Raw genomic sequence first — 18,004 nt, forward strand, 5'->3', positions numbered from 1 at the left:
ACTTAATTAAAACTTTACCTGAAACAAATTAAAACGTTACAATGTTACTACACTCAATTCAACAAAATTCCAAAAGTTTTTCTCTCTACTTTGCAGTTCTAAAACTAGAAATTTCATTTGATTTAATTTTATCAAACAATAAATATCAAACGAACACATCAATGTCGTATCTTTCTCGTATTTTTTATATAAAATTAAAACTCTCTTCTTTTATTAAGGTGGTTAATTTATGTTTTTATTCGTTCATGTGTTATGATTGAAGAAAGTTTATTTATTAGCATAATTTTTGTTGTGTCAATTTTTGTTGATACTTAATTTTTAATCGATCACACTACAAAATTAAACAAAATTGAAAACTGTGTAGTAAATATTAGTGAAAATTTAAACTTAAATTTCCGATTCTAAATGTATAATAACAAGTTATTATCGACATTATTTCATTTATATGATCATTTTTACAAAACAAAAATTGTAATTTTCATACGTTCAATATAATAATTGTTAAATCATTAGTTAGAATGCATTTCTCTGGTTCTTGAAATTGCGGTAACATCTTCCAGGTTTTCTTGTACCTACTAAAAAGCTCCATAAACCTTCTTTCTCTTTAGAGAAGTTAACAAATGCGGTTTAATGGTGTAAGTGCCTGTTCTTGAATATCTTTAATTTTCTAAGGAAAAGCAGTTGTTTATTTTTCAGTATTATTTAAGCTGATCTCATTAATCAATATAGTGCTGATCCTATCATAAATGGCGTAAAATATCAGATCACATAAGTATAGGAAACAGTAACCAATCCTTTTAGTGGTTTTGTTTGTTTCCTTAGATATCTCTCTACAGATAGGTTGTTAACTTTATGACGTAATTTCATAAAATTAAATGAACATTAATTTATTTATTAACAGATAACTAATTAAGTGTACATTTACTTATTCGCCACTAACTAAGCTACATCCCAACCCCGTAGGGGAAGACACCCGCCTAGTGACGTTCCGGTCGCCACACAACACCCCTCACATTCCTTGCCCTGTTGGGCTTTAACGGGAGTCGTCTATCGCCCTCTGACTTTTTATATTTCATATTAATAAGCCTGGCCTCGTTGGGATGCCACCGATATAAATGCCTCGGTAGACATTTACATCGGTGATTTAATAACTCAGCTTATTGCCTTCGCTGTAGGCCTCGTCCGGACATCTTGAATGTCCTACATCGTATCCTTCTGAATTAGCTAATCGAGCTCGCGGAAGCGTAAACCCCGCGCCTAGTTCTATTTATTATGAGCCAATTAGGTGAATGTCTCGAAAATCGAGGCAAAATAAAGCAACATACCACCAAACATGTTGATCGCAACAAGAAAACTTAGTCCTAGTTCCCTTATGAACCTCAGCTTACTAACTAGGCTACATCTCGATTCCCCCCCGAGGGGAGAAGATCCCACCTCGTAATGTGTCCGGTCGCTACACCACCCCCTCCGTTCCTAGCCAGTAGTGGCTTTAACGGAGGAAACTAACTAGGCTACAGCCTATGGCGACAAATGTGGCCGCGGAAATTTTTTCCGCGGCCACTAAAAACGGAGTATCAACTTCGCCGAATTTCTTATCTCTCTACTCGGTTCTCGGTAACTCTTCGCACGACGACGGCTCGGAGTTAAGACATATAGCGTAGGCGGCGATTTTGTTCAGCCTATAGACAGCACATTCGTAAATCCGCCTCTGACTTTAACCACCAATTGGATCATTCAGTTTGACCAGAAATTACACTTATTTTTCAAATTGGACTGTAGCCTAATTTTTCCCAGAAATTTAACCTTGTAGATAAGAAAATAAATCTTCAAAGGCAGTTCAAAGTGTGCATACATTTTTTTTTTTTAAATCACTTTGCATATTGAATCGAATAACGAACTGCTCGTTGGTTGAAAAAATACTTTTTGTGTTTTTTTTTTTAATGTCATATTTTTGGAATATTCGCCAAATTCTAAAACTAACAACTCACGGTTATTTTGACAGAACTTCAAAAAATTTAAATTTAAAGAAGAGTTACAAAAGCATAATATTTTCCTTTTTTTAAGTCGTGTTTCTTTTCACCTTATGCGTATTTTATTTTTCTTCTTTTTTTAATTTTTACTTTTATTTAAAATATTGATAAATCTAAAAAAAACCTGCCTGTATTTAAAAAAAACCGGTTGCATGTAAAGAAAAGACGAAAACCCTGCATCTTAATTACATTATGGAAAAATTATAAAGTACGAAACGTGAACTAAGACTTCTGGAATGCAGAAAAATTTATAATTTTTATTTAATGATTAACCTTAACATTTCTTGAAAGTTTGTCATAGAAATACTTTAAATATTAGAATAACAGCAGCCTCTACGTCATTGCACTTGAACAGTATAATAATAAATAATTATGACGGCAAAAAGGAATAAGAAATATATAATTTATATAGTTAAATTGTTTAAGTAGACAATTTAATTTTTTATGACAAATTATCCATTTAACTTATCCGGGACAAAAAAAAAACATAATTGTTGAAATCGATTCATCTGGTGAAAAAGAAGGCTTTAAACACAAGGAAAAAGAACTTACAGGTTTAATTAAGGATCTCCTTTTTTTAAAGTCAGTTTTAGAAAACAGAAAATATCTTATTTTGAAACAACAGGTAGAAAAAGGAGACTTTTCTCTTCTTCTGGAAATTTCGTACCAATAAATATCTCTCTTTCTCACTGTTAACCTACTTTCAAACCCGCAGCATTTTTTTACATAAATAAATAACTAGGTAGATTCTCAATAAAACATATATATAAAAATATATTCTATAATATATTATATATATATATATATTTGGTGGGGGTGGGGAGGAGGTGAAAATAAATTTTCATTACGTTTTGAGATATAAGGAGTACGAAAATATCATTCACTTTAATTGGAGTTTTCTTATATATTTGTAAGCTTATATACAGCCAGCCTCCATGGCGCGAGTGGTAGCGTCTCGGCCTTTCCTCCTGAGGTCCCGGGTTTGAATCCCGGTCAAGCATGGCATTTTCACCCACGCTACAAATCGTTCATCTCATCCTCTGAAGCAATACCTAACGGTGGTCCCGGAGGTTAAATAAAAATAAAAAAAGGAAGCCTATATATAAAATTTTGTAGCTTAAAAATCTCCAAATCTACGAAAGTCGCCTTTTAAGTTTTTACAAAAACAATGAAAAGAGAAACTTTTTTGTAGAAATCATTTTATTGTTTCTCAAAATATTCACCTTTAAGATTTATACTCTTTTGCATGCATTCGAATCAATTCTCGAAACATTTTTCCACTCTGAAACTGGTACCTCAAAACATGATTTTGGAAGGCTTGAATCCTTCCAAAATTAATGTGATGAAAATTGCTGTCCTCACACTTTTTGTTTGACATTAGACGATAAATCAGGTGAATACGAGCAATGAGATATTAATTCTATGTTTTTCTCCATCAAATAATCAATTGTTTGATGTACTGTGTTAGAACTAACATTAAGATGATGAAGAATGATGAAAAGTTTTCGGTTGTTTTTCCTGATTTCATTGATGACTTTTGGCAAACAAATTGTTGTATACTATTCTTCATTAACTGTTCTTCGATCTTCTAAAGCAATGGTTGCTACATGTCTAGTATAATCGAAAGCGCATGCGATCATTTTCTTGGAAGTACTTCGGAAACAGTTTATTTTTTGATTATTCAGTTCATCTTGGAACTCCCAAACAGTTGATTATTGCTTAGTTTCTGACTCATACAAATATATTTAAGTTTCATCTACTGCAGGCATGACCAACATACGGCCTGCGGACCGGACCCGGCCCGCGTAATGAATTTATGCGGATCGCGAAAATTTTTCAATATTAACTTTTTTTATAAGCATTGAATAATGGAAATATGGAAAATTTAAAAACTTAACACATCACATTAGTTTTTTTTTTGTGTTTGGTTGTACTAAATTATTTACATTTATTCATAAACAAATTCCATAGTAAAAGTTTGTATACTTATATAAATCGTTTTTGTATTTAACATTTTTTTTAATTTTAATATTTCGTTCGGTCCAGGAAAAAAGTTTTCTTTCCAATTTGGCCCGGAGGCAAAAACTTTTGGCCACGTCTGGTTTCCATATACGATGTTGCATATAGATTTTGCACTTCCTCGGTCGAATTTTGTGAACATTTCCTTACACCAATTGACACAAGCCTGTTTTTGAGCTTCGGTCAAATTATGCGAAATCTACCAAGAACAGATATTTTTCACAGCTAAATGTTCATGCAAAATCGAATGTACTATAGTCTTCGATACGTCTAAGGATGCCTCTATCTCATGCTAAGTCACATGCCGATTCTTTTCAATCATGTTGCGCAGAGTGTCAATGTTTGAACAACAACCGATTTTGGTCGACCTTTACGAAATTCATTGCTGACGGAAGTACGACCACGAAGAAATTCTGTAAACCAATTGTAAATAGTCTTTTATGATGGTGATCCATCAACAAAAGTTGTACAAAGCGATTCGAAGTATTATTGTTGCGTTAAATCCTTACTAAATTCTAAAAAAATCGAAATCGAAATTTCCATTTTTTCACAAAGGTTTTTTTTTAAACCATCTCTATAGACAAACTACTCTGCGAATTTCTGATCTGCCATTGTTGTAACAATAAACAATTCAAATTTTAATGTTTAAATTCAATAATAATGTCACACCTCAATACGCCACCTAGTAGTCCTTCGTCAAAACGTAAATGATGACCTCCGTATTAAATGAATTTGATTGAAATTTAGATATGTTGTAGTAGTATATTTGATGTTATACATATGAAACTTTTATGAAGATTGGTTGAATAGTTTAAACCAAATTGAATTACCCTCAATTTAAGATCGAAAAAATTTAAGCGGGGCAAGTTAGAAGCGTGGTTCGTTATGATGCTGCAAGTTGGAATGTTGACTTTTTTTTATCTGCGGTATCTATTGTTAGTAATACTCAATCAAATTTAAAAAAAAAAATATTCAAATTAAATTTACAAAAAATCCTTCGTCAGTTTTTTCTTGCGCAGAACTGTGCAAGAATGTTTTTGGAAATCGTTTCAGAAATGATTTTGGAAATAAAAAATTTGTGTACAAGATAGATCCTCCTCTCATAATCAAATGATTATAAAAGGATAATTCGTTGTGGAGTTTTTTTTTTTTGCGGTATTCTAGTAAGCTACTATATTTTTCTTCAACATATACAAATAAAATACTATTTAAGAGATTTTTAATAAAGTTATCCTCGCGTGTATGTGGGTTCTATTTTCTATAAATGCATTTACGTGTATTTGTGCGTAAGTCAGTAGCCTAAGCTGATGTAACGGTATAATTTATATTTACAGCAACGGTAAAATATATTTTTATCATAAAATAAATTGATTATTATATTATTTATAAATAAATAGAACAGTATTGCAAGAAATAAATCGAAGATAATATGACTATACTTTATTGGATACAAGAAATGATATACTGTATTGGAATGTGCGGCATTATCAGCCGCAGATATTAATTTCAATTGTAAAGTTCACTTCATGCAGCAACAAAATGAAGTAGTACATCCTATGAAAGCGGAAGCTTATAAACATCTAAGAAGTAACTTTACTGTAAAACATCGATAAGATAGAATTATAAATAGCATCTCATATTGCTTCATTATTTTTTGAATGAAAGGATGGATATTGTAATAAGGAAACGTCATCATCATCATCATCATTATCCAGGATAACTAACTGGATGTTGGAAGTTGAATATGAAGTAAAATAATAAACCATAAAAAAAAAGTAGCAGCTATAATCCTAGAGATCAATGTAGTATAAAACCAGAAAAACAGAGCGTGGGAATCAATCCAAGGACGTTTGATATTAATGGTTTTTAACAAATGCATTTGTTGTTTCGCAAATTATAGTCTAACCTACAACACTAAATAAGTATGGAAGTTATTAAAAATGAAAATAATCTTCATTAGACTGTTAAAAAAAAAATCGGAAAGGAAGCTTTTACAAACACAAAATATAACTGCAAAACAGATAATAGTTGACTTCTTCTCCTAACATTCACGCCCACTTCTTTTCGAAACCTCTTTTAAGCTACTTCTTTTTTTCGTTTTTTTTTTTTTTTATTCCAATCGATTATCTTGTTTCATCTTCATTAACTTTACTCCTTTTATTTCCCTAAATAATTACTTACTTCAACTTACTACTTACCAGTAAAATTTATTACAGTTGTTTTTTTTAAACAAGGTTAAAATAGTTCAATAATAAAATAACAGATTTTTTTTTGTTTTTTCATTCTTATTTCTACATCATCTTTTTTTCTTTAATTTTTTATAGTAAAGACAATTTTTATTTTCATCCTATATCTTTTAATTTTTGTATTTAGGCAATTATGTTATAATTGCCTTTCATCTGAAAAATTCTGGATTTGAATCCCTTTCAGGTTTAACATTTTTCATATTTTATCTCCTTCACGGAATGAACATCCATTCCATCCACTATCCCTTATTATATAGTGATATCTTTTATCCTAATGGGAACAGCACATTAATCGTTGATCAATTAAGGTATACAGAGTGTATCAAAATGTTCTCTCAGGAGTTTCATAACCTATTCTACTCGTAAAAATAATGGAAAAAAATCATTATAAATATATCTCCTAAAAAGATTCGTTTGAGAGTTACTGTTAGTAAAAGATTTCGCTCGGATTTTAGCTATCCCGGAGAAATGAGGTCGTATTAAACTACTTAAGACGTTAATTAAAGAGCATAGTTAGTGATCTCTTGTGGTTTTGAACGTGAAAATCGAATAAAATATGTAACAGAACCGTATATATAGTATTTTTTGAGAAATCTTGAGTAACAATCAATAATTTATTTATGTAATAGTTTCCACTTACCAACATCTTTAATAATATATTCGAGCGCTTTCGGATTAGTAATTCATCCTCAGGAACATTGATGTATTATAATTATAATTATTTACTTCACGTATCATTAATTATACTAACTTAATTTTAAAAACAAAAATTAAAAATATAACAATTGATCGTCAAAAAGTAAAATAATGTAAACGTTATCTGTCATGTCAATATGAAGGTTTCGATTGTTATCAAACAATTTGTTATCATAAAAATTGAGACCTTCATACTGACATGACGGATTACGTTTACATTATTTTACCTTTTGACAATCAATTTTTATATTTGTAATTTTTGTTTTTAAAATTGTAGTATAATTAATGATATGTGAAATAAATAATTATAACACATCAATGTTCCTGAGGATGGATTACTAATCCGAAAACGCTCGAACATACTATTACAGATTGTTGGTAACTGGAAACTATTACATAAATAAATTATATATCAATACCAATGGGCCATGATTAAAAAAATTAAAAACCAATAAATTGGGGTAAAAACCCCCTGTTTTTTTTTTATGTACGATAACTTTGTTAAATGGGTAAGAAACACATTAAAATTTTAAACATAACTTTTAGAGAAGTTAATTCTAAACAAAATGGTGTAGGACAAGATGAAACAAAGAAAGGGTATAAAAATTAGAATTTTATTTAGAAACAGTACATTAGACCAAAGTGCATTATACGTACCAATTTAAAATCAATGTTCAAAAATGAGCTCGCCATTTTCAACACATTTCTTGGCACGGTCCAAACAGCTGATTGTGAAGAAGATCGCACCATATATTGACGCTAAATTGGTGTTGAAAATTGCCTTCCACCGTTTCATGAGGACTTATTTCTGCCCATATATACTCATTGCGTTAAAACTACTGCAGATATGGTTTTGGGACCTATTTTATTCGATTTTTTAGAACCAAAACCATAAGAAATTGCTAATTTTGCTTTTTGAATAACGTCCTAAAAATTACAGTACATCATTTCACCGGTGTAGCTGAAAACCGAGCAAAATCTTCGTTAACCGTAACTGTCAAACGAATCATTTTTTGTTCAGGGTACATTTATGTACCCTATACAAATGTATGATGACCACTACTCTTGAATTACATGATAATTATAAGCAGCAAATAATCTATTTATAGAGTAATCTATTTCTATTTTCTACAGCAAACAAAAAATACTCACTCGTTTCATGGCAAATAACTCCAAAAACGCATTACTCTTTGGGAACCAAGCCAACATTAAACAGAGGGTCCCACGAAGAATTCGGCACATGTTCTATTGGTGAAAATAATAAAAAACGTTCATATAAACAATGGTATGGAAACGCTTTGTTTTTGAGTTACTGCTAACGAAAACTTTCGCCCGGATTTCATCTCTTCTAATAAAAAGAAACCCTACTGTAATTTTTGGAACTCCAATTAGGAGTAAAGTTGGTGGTTTCTTATATAATTTGATCTGGTAAATAGGTTAAAAAAGGTCCCAGAACTGTAACTTCAATCATTTTTAAGATATCCGATGTAAAACACAAAATTCGATATCGAAAAAGAATTTGTTTTTAGATTCTATTCTATTTTCAGCTCACATTACATAAGAAACCACCAACTTTAATCCTTAATTTTGGTCCCAAAAATTACAGTAGGGCTTCGTTTTATTAGAACAGCTGAAATCCGGGCGAAAGTTTCGATAGCCATTACTCGATAACAAAGCGTTTTCAAACCTACGTTTATAAAAACCTTTTTCAGTATTTTCACTACTGGAATATTTCCTGACAGTTTTTCCGTTTCTTTGTGGGAAACTCTGTTTTTTGCATTTTAAAAAAGGGATTCATCGATTTCAACAGTTAACGCTGGCTCTACTTTTAGTTTTGGTGCTTCTAAACATTTAGCGGCACATACTCTTCGCAAATAGTTACACCGATCATAACTGTGTTGCCGTTTATTCATAGTTCACGCTTGCAAAAAATATTCACTCTCTAGTAGCTCCAATTGTAAATAAACAACAATAATTTCCAATAAGATAATCTTGAATGATCTAACCAGATATTTGACCGTAACTGAATATCTTGCCTATTGTCAGTTTTATTACATCATTTTTTCTCGAATTTCAGTTACACTTAATATCATGTTGTGCCTATTAATGTATGTTTTTTCCTTTAACAAGATATTACACGTTAAAAAATATATATATACTATTCATTAGATTTACACAAATCGTTCAAATTGGAAATATCGCCTACTAGTTCCTTTATTATAAAAAGAATCACCACCATTTCAGTAGTTTTCAATTAGCTTAAATTTAGTTTTCATAGTTGTAATTTATTTAAATGTTTAACCACTTACCTACAATATTACTTTAATTTTGATGCCTATGTAAGTATTATTTACTAAAACAGTGGTTCACAAACTCTGCACCGCGGTGCTCCGGGGAGCTGCGGCCTCTTCACAGGGGCGGCGCGAAATATTGCAAAGGCTTCATACTTAATTGAACCAAGGCACTTATAATTATTAATTTAATGTTAATAAAGTAAAAAAATAATGGGGATACAAGAGTTTTATTTATTTTTATCTCTTACTACAAGTAGTCATACTTTTACTTAGGGTAGGGTGCCATGGAAAAATTGTAATTGAAAAAGGGCCCCACGAATCGGAAAATTTTGGTAAGCACTGTACTAAAACATAATATTGCCAATCTCCGTGGTGGAGTGGTAGCGTCTCAGCCTTTCATCCGGAGAGCCTGGGTACAAATCCCGGTCAGGCGTGGCATTTTACATATGCTAAAAATATACATTGTCATAGGGAAAAACGTCCAATAACAGTCGATGCAAATCATCTCAACTAAAATAAATAAATTAATTAAATAAAAATATTTTTACTTCCTTGTACGAAGTAAAGTATTGTAATCGCGAAAAATTTCGGTTTTCAGATTTTAACGGAAATATCCATTTTGGCCATCCCTGAATCCATTTTGACAAGTTTCGGTGTGACGTCTGTATCTCGCGTAACTCAAAAACAATTAGCCGTAGGATGTTGAAATTTTGGATTTAGGGCTGTTATAACATCTAGTTGTACACCTCCCCTAAAAATTTTTACGATGAATAAAAATTCAATAATAACAATAAAAATAAAATATCAGAAGTTATTAATGAAATAAAATTTTATATACTTTTCATTTAAAAAAAAGATGTGTATATGTAATTTAATAGGTGTGCAAGGAAGTCATGTAGGGTCCACATCACATTTTTTATAACATATATTTAAAGATTTATGAGCATATATCGAAATTTAATGTAGATGCTCTAGTAGTGTATCTGATGTTGTTCACATTAATTAATACAGATGTTGATAGTGTTCTGATGGACGAAGCAGGAGCGATATAAAATGCTGAATAGCACAGGCGAAACGAGCCTTCAGTCAGAAATATAATTTGTTTACATCAAAAATTAATTTAAATGTCAGGAAAAGATTTTTGAAAGTATATATTTGGAATGTGCTTTATATGGAAGTGAAACTTGGACGATCGGAGTATCTGTGAAGAAAAGATTAGAAGCTTTTGAAATTTGATGCTATAGGAGAATGTTAAAAATCAGATGGGTGGATAAAGTGACAAATGAAGAGGTGTTACGGCAAATAGATCAAGAAAGAAACATTCGGAAAAATATAGCTAAAAGAAGAGACAGATTAATAGGTCACATATTAAGGCATCCTGGAATAGTCGCTTTAATATTGGGGGGACAGGTAGAAGGAAAAAATTGTGTAGGCAGGCAACGTTTGGAATATGTAAAACAAATTATTAGGGATGTAGGATGTAGGGGGTATACCGAAAAGAAAAGACTAGCACTAGATAGGGAATCTTGGAGAGCTGCATCAAACCAGTCAAATGGCTGAAGACAAAAAAAAATTGGTTGATTCGTTGTTGAGTTACGCTCAATTAAAGGCTCAACTTTTTTGGCTCAAAAATTTACAAAACTACTAAATGAATTGCATGGAAATTTAGATATGCTATAGTAATGTATCTGAAGTTGTACATGTGAAAATTTGATCAAGATTAGTTGAGTTGTTCTAGAGTTACATTCAATTTAAAATCGAAAGAATTTGATCTTGAAAAGTTAGAAGCGTGGTTCGTCAAGATGGTGCAAGTTGGAAAGTTGATTTTTCTATATCTGTGTTATCTATTGTTAGCAATATTAGAGTTTTTTTTTTTTTTTTAATTATTAAAGCCAAATTAAATCATCTTGAGAAGAAATACGCAAGTGGTTTTTTTAATAACATATTAATTTTCGTATTCTTAATTTTTTTATTTTTAAATCAACCACTTAGTTTTCATAAATTTAATTTATTAAAATTTTTAATCATTTACCTGCAACACTATTTTAATTTTGATGCCTATGTAAATATGTTATATTTACTAAAACATAATAATTTTTTGTTAAAATAATCAGACAAGAAAATCTACTTCACGCTTTATTTAATCTTTCATGATGAGGAATATTATAAAAAACAAAAAAAAATCGTATAAGTATCAATTACTGAAAAAAAAGAAGTTATTAAGAGACGTAGATGGTAAGGTAATGTTAAATTATGCAGTTAGTTAACCATTGCCGAAGAACATTTGTTTAGATTTGACCGACCGTTCTCGGTTTGATGAGCTCAGTTAACTGTCACTTCCGCCGTCTCGAGCGATGGGTTATTAAAAAGATGATGGAAGATTATAACGGCAACAGTGGCACCATCAAGCGGAAACGATGCTATAATGCTCGAACATAAGCGCTATTCTCAGTTTTTTTTATTACTATAACCACCTTGGATCATTTGCCCGCTGCGCCGGTTTCATATTAACACCTGCACTATTGTCTATAGTTCGGTTTTAACCTCTTTATTTATTTACCCTTCATAAATAATCCCTAAAGACATTATTTTATTTTATTTATCAATAACAATCCGTTATTAAACAAACAATTCTGAAATTGGTACTGTATTAAGCAAAAAAAATAATAATTTCAACAGTCGCTTATTTCTTTTTTTTACACATGAATGTTAAACGAACATAAATCACGATTCTTTGTAATTAAACTGCATAATTTTTTTTTTTTTTAAGTAACAATAAAACGGATCACAAAAATGTATTATCACTACAGCTTTAGTGTTCTTAAACGTGATTGTTAAACGAGATATACAATGAAAAAATGGCAGCTTTTTTCTAATGATTACATTTGCGTGGATGCAGCGCTGATGACATCTCAAGACAATTACTAATAGTTTTATTTATTAAATCTTAAATCTCAAAGTCATTTATAATTTAAATAACAATTTTTATTTTTAGCTAAATATAACAAAAAATATTCATAAATTTCGTTAAAAGTAATTCAAATATTACTTGTATTTATGGTAAATTCATTGATAACTGAAATATCCTATTTTAAGTTTGTTTTTTTTTGTAATTTTAAATTATCTCTTATAAAAACACAATAATAACCCAGTTTATAAATATCTGCATAATACAATTAATATCAATTTATAAACCTTCAGAATGAATACTATTGTAATTTTCTAGGCCAAAGCTTTTTCAAATGTAAACTTATTCTAAGTTTTTGTATACGTATAACAACGTGGTTACAAAAAAAAAATTGTTTAAAATTACAAAAATTTTATATAATTTACACTTATAAAAAAAGGCTAATGTGGAAACTACATGACTTCCTCGTACGCCTATTAAAGTGCATATATATACATTTTTTTTTTAAATGAAAATTACATAAAATTTTATTTCATTAATAACTTCTGATAATGTTTTCTTTTTTTTATTGTTATTATTGAATTATTATTTATTGTATTTTTTTTATAATCAGAGGTTAATGATAATTAATAAATCAATATATTTAAATTTAAAAAAAAAAAAAAATTAAAAAAAGGAGATGAAGTCTGATTCGAATCGATGTGCCTTCCTCTTGTAAGATCAAAATATTTTATTAATTAAATTTTTATTTGGCTATAACTCTGGAATCAGTGAAAATAAGTACCACTTATGATAATATCGTTGAAAATCTCTTAATGAGGACTTATTATTACTGGAGTTAAGAAAAGTGCAAAATCCAAATTTTTGGATTTGAACCGTTTTTAGACACTTTTAGTCCTATCGATTGCAATCAAAAGGGAAGGTACACAACTAAGATGTTACAGCAGTCGTAAATCCAAAGTTCCAACATTCTACGGCTAACCGTTTTTGAGTTATGCGAAACTAGTTAAAATGGATTCAGGGATGATCAAAATGGATATTTCCATTAAAATCTGAAAACCGAAATTTTTCGCGATCACAATACTTTAAAAAAGGTGGTAATTTTAAGATTTTTTTTTTTCAAAAACTACGAGTCGTAATAAAAGATTCAAATAACTAATTAAAAATGTTCTTTAATTGAGGCTGGGTGTTGGTACATACATCACAGCGATATCTTAGAAAGATTTGAACAATAGAACTGAAATTTTAACTATAGCTTTTATTACGCTTAGTGGTGTTAAATAGCTGCTAGGTTATAATTGAATTTCAGGTTTTTGGTTTAGCTTTAGTTTAAGTTGTGACATTTTAGTAACGGTTTTACCATAACTTTTTCATCGAAAATTTTAATTAAATTTAAATGAATACCAGTACTGACAATTATGTACGATTACCGTTGTAAAATATTCGGCTCTCTGACGTTTTTCAATGTAAGCGAATAATATCGGCATATTATGAAGCTAGATCTACCCACTAAGGAAATCAGCATCCGGAAAGTCGGATGAGATGGTCAGACTTTCTTTCAATGTTGCACATAAAGATATGTATTACTTCTAGTTCGACAAACCATTCATCTGATCTAAAGAGTCTATCTTGGAAATCCAGACAACATGTGTTCTATTCTTAGACAAAAAGTTTCACAAACAGAAAATCTGTTGAGCGCACTTAACCTAATGCCCACGCTAGTGAAATATTTTTTTTAAATAATAAAACGAATTCTATTTAGATTTCGTTTATTTTTTATCAATCATACCATTCTCAATCTTTTTCAGTTATTTATTTAGTTCACCATTCGTAAGTAGAGTGATGTAATATTTCGTACATAGACGTAAAATTACTTTTAATATAATAATTGCTAAGATTCGTTTTACTTCCATGCTGTCTGTCATTCCATCAAAAACTAAAGCAAACGGGCTTTATTTATTCTATCTGAATCCATTATCTCGATTAATGTGTTAACTTTTTATAGGATTAAGCATGACATAACCTATTTTTATTAAACATAAAGAATGATTTTATTTTAACCAGACACTGATATTAACATTATTGAAATTTAAACAATGTCTGTTATACAAAAATTAAAAACCAATAGGCCCTGTTGTAAAAAATATATATATATTCGGCACTTATTGATCAGTACATGCAGTTACAACAAAAAAATTAAAATTCCCCTTGAAGGATGCAATTTAGTAAAAGAAAAGTTTAGCGATGAAAGTTAGTTAAAGCAGGTAGAGTTTTAAACAACCCTTGAATCTAAATAATTTATTATTCAGATTTAAGGATATCAACCACAAATTTATTTTAATTTACAAACAAGGGTATTCCTTACCCCATCATTTTGGGACAATGTTTTTATTTATACACTATGAATGAATTTTAATAAAAGATTACAGAGGGAAAATAATTAGAGAAAATAAAATTTTTAAAACTTTTTATATGAAATGTTTTATGGAATTTTTAACTAAAAGTTCCCTTCCAGGTACCCAGTTTTGATACCCAGCTATGCCAAAACTTGAATAGTTCAACATCTATATACATATATTCTAGCGTTTCTCCGTCACGGTTTTTTATTTTTTATTTTATATTTTTAGTCAAGTAACTGGAAGCAGATGCAGCAAGTCGCATCGCATATGTAGTAACAGTAGCAGTAGCTGTGTTGGTTGAGCCTCCGCGCCTACCGCTTAAAAAATCGAAATTCAAAAACCTGTAAAATGGTTTGTAAATATATATCTGAAGAATATTTGCAAGCCCAAAAAAATAGAGCATCCTCGTTGCGGCTTCGCCCTCGCTATTTGAATACTTGCGTTTCCTGTCGCGGTCAGGGGATATTTAGTCGGTCTTGGCTTGCCCTTTCCGTTTAGCTAGAGGGCTTTGCCCCTTGTCTACCCTATGTGTTCATTAAACTCATGTTTGTGATAATAATAATAGTAATAAATAGGAATTCAAACTGAATATTCAGTTTATAAAAAATATCAGTGTATTATAACTTCTTCAAAGCAACAGTTTGGTCAGTACAGGACCCGAAACTTTGAACGATCTAAGAATGTGAACTAAGAGTGTTACACGACAAACACCACTGGATGTGACCGTACTTCGTTTCTCTCTTTTTTAAATTTTTTAATTACTTTTATTTTATGTTTTTTAGTCAAGTAACCGGAGGCAGGTGCAGCCAGTTGCGTCGCATATACAGTAACAGCGGCAATGTTGGTTCAGCCGCCGTGCCGTACATCATCGCACCCCTTACAAAATCAAAATTCATAAAAACCCGAAAATTGTTTTTGGATAATTATTTTAAGAATATCTGCAAGCGCCAGTCTAGTGAATATTTCGTTTAATATAGTCGGAAATGGGAAAATTTGTAATCATTGTTCAAAAAAAAAAAAGATAAAAGGTAAAAAAGATAAAAGGTTTTTTACCTTTCTTCACCACTTTCAAGGTCGAATTTCAAGAAATATATAAGTTGGTTTTAAGATATTTACATGAAAATTACACATCAAAAATTAAGTTGATATCTTCATCTGTGATAGAAAAATTAAAAAAAAATCAAAATCCATTTTAACCCTTTAAATACGGAATTTCAAAAAAAATTTAGAAATTAGTTTTTAAATATTCACATGAAGATTACACACCAAAAATCAAGTTGATATCTTCATTCGTTAACAAGAAATTAAAAAAATGTCATTGTTACTCCTATTTAACAACCTTTAAACTCAGAATTTCAAAAAATCCTTTCTTAGTGTAAGTTGTTCTAATACCATAAGAAGAACATGTATGCAAATCTTCATCAATTTATCTTCAGTAGTTTTTGCTGGTCGTTGATGAATCAGTTAGTCTAGACAAGTTGCTTTATAGGTACAGATATATATATTTAACAAAAAAAAAAAATGATTCAATATAAAAAAAATTTTTCAAATATTCCTCATCACCTCATTATACTTAAACATAACTTACAAATATCAGTCTGACCGTTACTGAGTAGTTAATTGAACCCCAACTACCAAAGTACACTGGTATCCACTGTCTATCATTCAGATCTGTATAAAAGCAATTAACCTTTACTAGGATTTGAACCCCAGAACCTTCAACTTCAAAAATCACCTGTTAAACAACTGCTTTACAATGATTGGTTAAACTTATAAGAAAAAATAACTTGTATGAAAAAAATAGATAACTTTTGAAAATTAATGTTTAAATTGGCATTCCTGTCTTATTAACTAGCTTACTTGTAACCGATTTTAATTCAGTTGATCATGAAGATAATCAGTTTTAATTTATGATAAAGGTAATGCATTCGCCCAATAAGAACACTATATCACCATAAAACTCCCATGCAGAAATAACCATTGAGAGGAAGTTATTATCCGCCATTTACAAATAGGACACACTAGGCTCACTCATGGATATCTGATGATGTAAAGGGATTCAACCCTTTGTGCTCACTGCAACTGTCAACTAACAGTGCATCACATCCTGGTGGATTGTATCTGTTATGCGGCATTGCGTCATAAGTTTAACCTAGGGGCTAGCATACAAACCATTTTAGGGGATAATGAAATGTTGTTATCTTATGTTCAACAGTTTCTTAAGGCAGTCCATTTACATTCAAATATTTGAATTACTGTAGTTAAGTTTCAGCTGTTCATACCAATTGCTGTAACGCAGATGGTTATTGCATAACTTTGAGATATATAATGTAATATATCTTTGTTTATTACAAGAAATATATCATGTCTGGGGGATAATAATGTGGAAGCGTTTTTCACCCAGGAAAAATAAAAAAAATTAATTATCTGAAATAGTAACTATATAGCTGAGCTGATTATGAATCAATGGATTTGAAAAGTTCTTTTTATGTAAATTGATAAATTTAATTGAGCTTACACATAATTTGGTATGTTTATGGCAATTTTTGTGGGTAATTATTGCAACACACTTGACAAACATATTTAATTTATATATTGTTATTTATAATTACATTCATCCGTAAATATTTATGTTTCATTATATATTTTATGGTGAAATTACAATATTTAAACATGAAATTCTTAATATTAGTTAACATAAATAAGCTGTAGTCTATTCTGAAAGTCACTGGGTTATGGTTTTTATCTATGAACAACCAAAGTATTTATCATCCAAATAGTCAGAATTCATGAATAACTCTACCTGATGTCCTTATGGTTATATACCATAAAGAACATATCACTCTCTTAAATCATATTGCACCAGGTAAGAATGTATTATTAATTCAATAGCATTATAATTTATTTAATTTACCCATGCCGTAATCTGTCAGTCTTCCATATAAAATAGTGAGTATTTAATACTTCAGAACCCCAGAAATTCTATCACTTCGGAAAGAAATTACAATACCTTCTATATGTTATTGCCAGACACCTGGTTCATATCAAGTAAAGATGTAGTTAATTTTAAGTTAAATGTTCATTATATAATTTAGATGTTGAGATTTAATTATTAGAAATGCTCAGAATTGGTTGGCCTTTGTCTGGATTACCACATTATAATTGGGTAACTAGCCTGTTATAAGACCGTAAAATATCAATTAAAAAAGAATAAAACAGAATCTTTTTAATAATCTCTATTCATTATTTCTATATTTCTTTTAATATCTTTATTCATTCAACGTAATCTCTTCTTTTGTGTTTTTTTTTTTTTAGGATAAAAACTAAAGAAAGAAGTATGACTAGTATATGATTTAGTAAATGATATATGTTAAAATCTTTTGTTAAAAACTAGTCATTTTTTGTTTATTTT

General features: G+C 30.0%; 1 protein-coding gene across 1 annotated transcript in view; it reads left to right on the forward strand.

The window, feature by feature from the left end:
- The window catches only part of ss (aryl hydrocarbon receptor spineless), a 678,242-nt gene that overhangs the window by 623,646 nt on the left and 36,592 nt on the right, over positions 1–18,004 (forward strand). The window lies entirely within an intron of this gene.

The sequence above is a fragment of the Lycorma delicatula genome, chromosome 7, assembly GCF_047948215.1.
Source record: "Lycorma delicatula isolate Av1 chromosome 7, ASM4794821v1, whole genome shotgun sequence".
Taxonomy (NCBI): domain Eukaryota; kingdom Metazoa; phylum Arthropoda; class Insecta; order Hemiptera; family Fulgoridae; genus Lycorma; species Lycorma delicatula.